Source organism: Euprymna scolopes, chromosome 5 (genome assembly GCF_053919585.1).
Source record: "Euprymna scolopes isolate OS-2025 chromosome 5, ASM5391958v1, whole genome shotgun sequence".
Classification (NCBI taxonomy): Eukaryota; Metazoa; Mollusca; class Cephalopoda; order Sepiida; family Sepiolidae; genus Euprymna; species Euprymna scolopes.
This window is the reverse complement of record NC_136486.1, coordinates 108136231-108144814: the sequence shown is the minus strand read 5'-3', so window position 1 is coordinate 108144814 and position 8584 is coordinate 108136231.

The following is an 8584-nucleotide window of genomic DNA, read 5'->3' as shown; positions in this document are numbered from 1 at the left end:
GATTAATTTCTTTGATCATACAATGAGCACATCACCAACATGACCTCCCACAACACCAAGGCCAACCTGATCGGCGCCATCCGCCGAGTATTCGCCGAGCTCCCGCCGACGCTTGTCGAAAAGGTATGTTCCCAGTTCCCGACCCGTATCGAAGCGTTGATTGAGGCTGAAGGCGGTTATATTGAATAGATGTCAGTTCCACTACATAATAAAGTTATCTAAATTGATTTATTCAATAACAGTTTTCAAATAATGTTTTAGAGTTGTTCCGTTTAGGGCAAAACGTTTATTGTTCCACCATGTATATCAATCTACATGTACAAATAGTTTCATTTTAGTTTCGTTATATACACAAGCATATGCATATATTCATGTGCGTATATAAATGTATGTATACGCATATACAAGTACAAACACTCACATATGTTGACAAAGGCACAAAAGCAAAACAATATATATGTCCATATACAAGTATAAAGAATATTCAAAACAAAAAAGAAATACCAAAATATAACCTCTATTTAAAACTAATATTTTATAAAGAGTAACCTATATATAGATATGAATTAAGGATGGCTGGTGAGTAACAAAGATAAAACAAACCATGGCAAAGACTGACTGTTGAATGTACCTACATTTGAGGGGAGTGGTCATCTAATTACAAAGAACACAAGCCAGTGTCATACATTTAACAAACTTATCAACGATCGAATGAATATTTGATTATTAATGTGAAATGATATAAATGTGTTTCCACAAGCAGACAGTACCATTGCTTATACAACACAACTATAAATCCCTAGACACGAGTTTGTTCTACTTTGAGGTCATAAGAAAGCCTCATTACAACGCAAAAGATGTATAAAATTTTGAGAATAATGTCTACCGCTGAAATATTAATTTTAAACAAATAAATATTTGCTTATTTCATAAGATTACGTTGTAATTTGGTTTAATAACATATTTCATACATAATTTATTGTAAAGTCTTAACAACGCTTATCTCACAAAAACACGTATCTTTTATATAATTCGCATCAAGTTTTTTCTTATGTCTTTATTTATATATTTATTCATATTATTATCAATATCAGCACAATCATTATTATTTGTATTGAAAGGAATATTTTTAATTTTTACATTTCACAAACTTTACTCAATTCTGCATACGGCAATCTAGTATTAACAACATTTTTTCGAACTTATTTAAGTATAATTATTGTTTATCATTGTATATATCTTAATTCTCTAATAAATATGTTTCCGCGTTTCTTACTCTGATAACATGTTATTTTAATTTAAAATTAATTCTAATTTTAATTCAAGTTAATAAGATTTATAAATATTGTTTAGACCTAAAAATTATACACCATATCCATCTCAGGTTTTCCTTACACTTTAAACCCCATCTCCTATGTACTTTAATTAATATTTTTAGTTTATTTATTTATTTATTTATTTTTTCATTAAACTTAACTAATAATTCCGGAATGAAGTTATATACATTAATTTAATGAGTATATATATATATATATATATATATATATATATATATATATATAAATATATATATATATATATATATATATATATACATATATATATGTATATGTATATGTATATATATATATATATATTGTTAAAAACATATAGTTTATCTCGATAGATTTTCAATAGATATATCTTATAATAACTATAACATTGATTTTTACATTCATTCTAACAATTAAACCATTTGGATCATACATTTGAAACCACTTATCAATCAATTAATAATCACTTGTTGCATCAGGTACATTTTGTTTTTAGATCAATATTTGGAGTCTGATTAATGTAAATAGATTTTTAATATTATGACTATTACCATTTAGTTTTTTCTAGTCCATCAATTACCTTACTTAACAAACTCGACTTTGCCATCTATAAACATTACTATTAACCTAAGTAATAATATCATGACCCATTTCTATTCCCTATCTTAATTTAATATTTAATACTTCCTCCACTCCTAATTGTATAATATAGATGTGCGCTCTTTTTTGTCACTCCACAGTAAAATAATATATTATGTGTAATATATTAGCATACTTACTATCATTGTCCATATTAAATATTAATTAAGATATATTTTGGCGTCCTATATGCTATTATTATCTAAATTCATTAGGCCTATATAACAAGATGTAAGGTTTTTTAATTTGTTTATTTTCATTAGTTAATTATATTTACATAAAATATTTATCTTCACATGTAAAAAAAACTTACAATTATGCGATTAAGGTAGTTATATATATATATATATATATATATATATATATATATATATATATATTCTAATCTATTTTTCGAATCATGTTGTATTTACGTCCATTGGTTACTTATTACATAAAATTAAACCACTTATAAATTAATATTATTAAATTTAATACTATTCATATTATCTCCTAAAATGATATTTTGAAATCATACTAAATAGTACAACATAGACATTCATAAACTTCCCTTTGTATTTACTGTTTCAATTATTCTTAAAATCATTGTTATATTTAATTTAAATTTAATTGTTTTTCTCTAACCTTTATTTGTACTTTAAATTTATTTTTTAAAGTTTTATTCTCAACTTTATTTATTTACATTTTAGTCTTAATAGATCAAAATTAACTTCACTTGTTAAGTACGTTAATTCAACTTCAAATTAATTATTTTACTAATCAAGTTTTAATCGCGATAATGCATATTTTGATTTACGTAAACAATTTTGACTTACTTCCTGTAGTTTGTTAAGAAGATATCCTTTAGATTATTTTATATGATACGATTCGAGATTGCAAAGGTTACATCGGCCGATGTCGAATATTGTATAAGTTGTCTATATCGAAAGAAAGTTGTGCAGTGGATTATTAGATCCACTCATCCTTTATATACAACATATAAATGTTCGTCTAATATGCCTAGTTCTATATATACAACATATACATGATCCTCTAATATGCGCCCCTTTTATATTTGGTTAATTAGCACACACCTCTTTTCTGATGAGAAGCATAAGGCTTATAAATGCCTAGCATGAAGCGCTCCTGCACTCTGTATTGTATTCCCTTGTCTCAAATTAATACACCTTTATGCAACAGTATATATTTTCTATTTTTAATATATTTTCCTCTTGTGTGTATATATTTATATTATTATATCACTCTCTGTATATATAATTATTACTATATAATCTTTAAATACCTACGGCAATTAGTGATTTATCCTTGCGAGAGTCATCAGTGCAGAGTGACACGATTACTGCCGGTCCGGAGATTCAAACCGAGCCACGAAGCCATCTCCGACTCCATTAGCGAGGGGGGAAAAACACACGGACAACTTAACTGCGAAAATGGCGTTGAAATTTAAATATTTATTTTAAAATGTCGACACTTCCGGCCATAGTAATCTAATGGTAATAGCATCATAATTTGCACATCCAAGTATAAGTGAGCGACTTCTATTTAAACTGTAAAATACTCAACAATAAGAACCGAGTTCTTAAAGAGGATGATATAAATATTAGCATACTAATTTTTAAATACCTACAGACACTAGTGTTTCTTCTATTCGTGAAATAGCAGGCCAGGGTGACAAAGTTACTGCTAGTAGTAGTAGTAGTAGTATATATATATATATATATATATATATATATATATATATATATATATATATATATATATATAATAATAACTGTAATGCACCCTATCTTGGGTTGAGCATATTGGGAAGTGATATAAAAACTGCCATTAGCGTATTAAGAGCTGCTCGTTGTGTAAACAAATCGAGCGGAGGCATTTGGACGATGTGGAAACATTGTTTATTCATTATCCACACAGTATCAGCTGTATAGCGTAATGGTGAGAGGCCTTGACTGTCATTTGAACGGTCGGGTTTTGATCCTGGCTTGAGGCAGTTGCCTGTCTAGCCGCACTGATGAGCTGCGAAACAGTACTGTATGTGGATTAGGATATATATATATATATATATATATATATATATATATACACATATTATTATTATTATTATTATTAAGTTATGCGGGCTTTCTCATGACAATCCCGCTTGAGAAAGCTGGCAAAAGACGGACATCTAGATCTCCGCCTCCATTTTAATCTCATATCGTTGATTTTATTCGTTTGTAATAATCCTATATATAAGACCATATCTATTTTAAATAACTCTAACAAAAATAGTCTTTCGACGATTTTGTTGCATTTCCTTAGCTACCCAAATAGTTTAAATCATTTCTGCTATCATTTCAGTATCAAACCCTGTGCGAAACCAGCCTTAAAATTAATGATACCTTTGTGTTCCAACTTACTGAAACCTCTCTACCAAGAGTTGCTTTGACAAGTTTTTGAAGTTCTTCAAAGCTATCTTGCACTCTGCAGCACTTGCGATCTGACTATAAAAGCGCAATTCTGTCTTTGATCTCTGCCTGGAAAATTTTCCATGTTTGCCATCTTTCTGTATGTTTTTACTTTTTTTTATATATTCCTTACATTACCATTTCTTATTCACAGTGCACAGAAAAATGGCAAAAACTGAGTACAATATTTTTTAAACGCACATGGGCATTGGAATGTATTCTCAACTATTTTGCAACATTTGAGACTGTAAATAAACGCACACACACACACACACACACACACACACACACACACACACACGGAGTTTTGGTCTACAGCCCCCCCCCTTCACACACACAAACTATTCCATTAAGTTTTTCCGAACGAACCAATGATGAACTGAATCGTACTCAGATTAATAAATGATTATTTCAGTGTCCTTACCCGTTTACATGCCAATTTTAGGCTCAGTGCAAATATTACACATCGTTCGTCACGTTGATTATTTTAAAAGGGCGATTTAGAAAACTGACTCTATCGACGTTACTCCCACCCTTGCTTTAAATGCTAAGAAATAAAAAAAAAAGTAGACTATATAACAAAATGAAATTAAAAACAATAAAAAAATCTTATCAGCAAACCAAGTGTAAAGAATGTTGTTCACTAAAGTACACAAAATGAAGTAAAGTAGAATTGCTAATCAAGGGGTTCGGTGATTGAAACAGTGGAGGTTCAATATATTTAGAGCGAACTAAGGGCAGATATAAGCAGTGGAATAAGTTTTGCGACAGTTTACGTGAGTTAGAGTCAGTTTTGGTTTGCGCCAGTTGAGAAAAATATCCAGTTTGGGAGAGTTAGTGGCTCGGAAATTCCCCGAAAGAAATCGGAGTGATTGGAATCAAAGTTGGGCGAGACTAGAGCGGAGAAGAAAACCTCCGAGGTCTGACGTGACCAGACAGCGTTTGAGGTTTCTCTTTCTGAATTACGTGTCAGTATAGCACACCCGTAGACATAGCTTATCTGCTTTAAATCGAGTACTCGTCTGTTTCTAGCGATAGACGCTGGCATAGTCGTAAAAGTCTGGAGCGCGGTTTGTATCGCACATCTTTATCGCAACACTGAAATCGACGAACCCATCTTCAACTGCCTTGAAATCATTTGCATTAGCTTCCTAACATTCAAAATGCTCCGCTCAATGTTAATCGGTTCAATTTTTTCAGCATGTACAGATTTAATGATTTATCTCGGATTCTGAAACACGTTAATTATAGTCGTTGTTTTCATAGTCTCATACTGTCGATAAATGCAACAGAAAGATGAACTTTCAGGTCATAAATGCATAAATTCAGTCATCATTACATACCAATTTACAATCTCCTCTGGTCCATTCGGTTTAGATAAAGAAACTAGGAGGCATTCCATTTGAAGCGTCTCTCCTATATAAACGTATTGATACGGCATAATCACGCTGTTACACCGGTTCCTGCTGAATCACCGAAGTTAAGCAGCGTTGAACCTGGTCAGTACTAATTGGGTGACAATTTGGGACTTTCAGGTGTTGTTGGTACTCTCCGCTAATCTCGGCATTGTTTCCAGTCGTCCTGGACTTCTCCTTGCCACTGGATTAAACAGTGCCGATTCAGGAGAGGTGTGGTTGAGATTGCGCAACCCTTGCCTCACATTTACATACGCAGCTGCCCCATACAGGGGGGTATCCTTTGTCTTTCGATACTGAACGGAGACATCGATATATATATATATATATATATATATATATATATATATATATACTCCGATAATTTTTGTCTATATTGATATCAAATCCATTTTTCTATTTAAAAAGAGAATACAACTATGTTATATATGGCCGTGGTCTTGCATTCATCTGCAAAAGATGTAGCTAATTAGCATATTCTTTTAAACATTCATTTTAATTAATTCCATATAAGATTTTCGGTTTTCTTACGGAGTGATCATCTTTAGTTAACTTTTACATGTAAATATATTCATGCAAATATTCTACATGATTTATAGTTGCGTAATATTTGCGTAAAAAAGTTATAGTAAACACAAACCTCTTTCTATATATATATTCATGTATGCGTATATATATATATGTATATTTTTTACATTTGCCTACCAAACTCCTCTGTCAGTTTTTGGTCTACAGGCATGGCATTATATATATAGGGTATTCGAACCGATGCTAAACATTATACTTGGGTTTTAGCCGAGGAAAATCGGGGCAAATGTGTGCAAAAGTGTGAAAATCGAACGACAGAATTACGAATATGCATGCGTTAGGTAATAGCTATTGATTGATGTTTTATTTTTTAGCCTTGCAGTAAACATGTCTTCATTGCTCAAACATTAAGGTCAAAGAAAAAGGTAAATTGTAAGCTAAGCGTTTTGGTTTCGATTCTCGGGGATGACGCACGAGTCACTTTTTTTAAAACTTTAAAATCGTTACTATATATTGCGTCCAATATAATATAATCTATATATCTATAAAAGTGAACGTGTCTGTCTGTCTGTCTGTCTGTGTGTCTGTCTGTCTGTGTACATTTCCCTACGCAATAACTCTGTCAATTTTTAGTCTATAGACTCGAAATTTGAAATACCGGGTACTGAGATTTGGGAAAATCGATGTGACGGGTGTCAGCCAGAAATTTGGCTGTTAAGGGGTCACATTTTAACGATTTGACCTTTAAGAACTCTACCAAACTTCTCCGACAATTTTGGGTCTAGACACTTGAAATTTTAGATATAGGTTTCTTGAACCTGGATCTAACTTAATAAAGTGATTTGAGCCCGAAACAATAAATTTTAAGGGGTCATAATAGGGGTCAAAGTTTTAAAAAATTAACCATTTTTTTGTTTTTTTTGCTTTTTTTGCACAGCATACACCTCCAAACACCCGAGCAACGCCGGGCACCCCTGCTAGTATAATAATAAATACGAAATCTGCATTAATTAAAATATCATACGTAAGCTATATTTACAAGCGGGCAATGCCGGGTGGAGTGCTAGTACATATATATATATATATATATATATATATATATACACATTTACATGGTAGTCACCACTTATCAAGGCCTGGAAGCCACTCGGTGATAAGGGTTATTGCGTGTACAGTAATCAATGGGATGATATCGTAGGAATCGTTTGTAATGGAGATTTGATAAACTCTCTTACTTAAGGGGGCGGATTATCAGGAATTTGTTTATGTTGGACTTGAAGACATCACAATTGTAGTCAGGTAAGAAACAGGCAAAGGAACAGAGTTCCACAGGGGTGCACTTCTAAGAAAGAAGCTCTGGTCATGGAATCTACGTTTTGATTTAGGCACAGATAAAGAGTGAGGAAATTTATTGACAGTGGTTTCAGTAAGACGACTGTTTTTCATAAACGATTGGCGAGAGGGGACCAAAGATTTGAGCTCAGACGAGCACTTGCCATGGAAATGACGATAAAACAAAGACAGGCTAGCAACGTCTCATCTCTGGGAGAGAGGTCGCAGGAAAGAGAAAAGGGCGTCCCCACTAAGTCACGAAGCCTATTTTGTACTCTGTAAACGCAGGATAGGCTGTTTTGAGCAGCTCCTGCCCAGATGTGTCAGCAGTACTCCATCTTTGGACGTACTTAGCTTTTATATAGAAAGAGAATTGCATCAGCCGTGAGATATCTTCTGGAGAGGTAGAAGGATCCTACCATTTTTCCAGCGACCTTGGCGACAGACTTAATGGACGTGTTCCATTTCAGATGAGGAGTAAAGATCAATCCCAAAACTTGTCAAAACATGAAGCCTCCCCAAGACGAGACATCCATTTCAATTGATACTAGATGGGGATCAGAGCGTTGATGATGTAGAGATAGGAGCTTGGTTTTAGATGCATTAAAAGTAACCAGCCACCTCTTCCCCCAGTGTACCACGCGCTCAAGATCAGAGTAGAGAGAATCAGAGAGAACTTTGTCATTTATGGCCGTTCATGTGTTGCCATAGATGATTGTGTCATCAGCATAGATGTCAACGAATGATTTAACTATGTGTTTTGGGAGACTGTTGATGTAGATAAGAAAGAGAGTTGGGCGCAGGATGGACCCCTGAGGACTCCAGCATAAATACTTTGGGCCTCCTATTTGTGCCCATCAACCACTTCTCTTATCAGACCGAACGATTTAATAATTGAGAAAACATT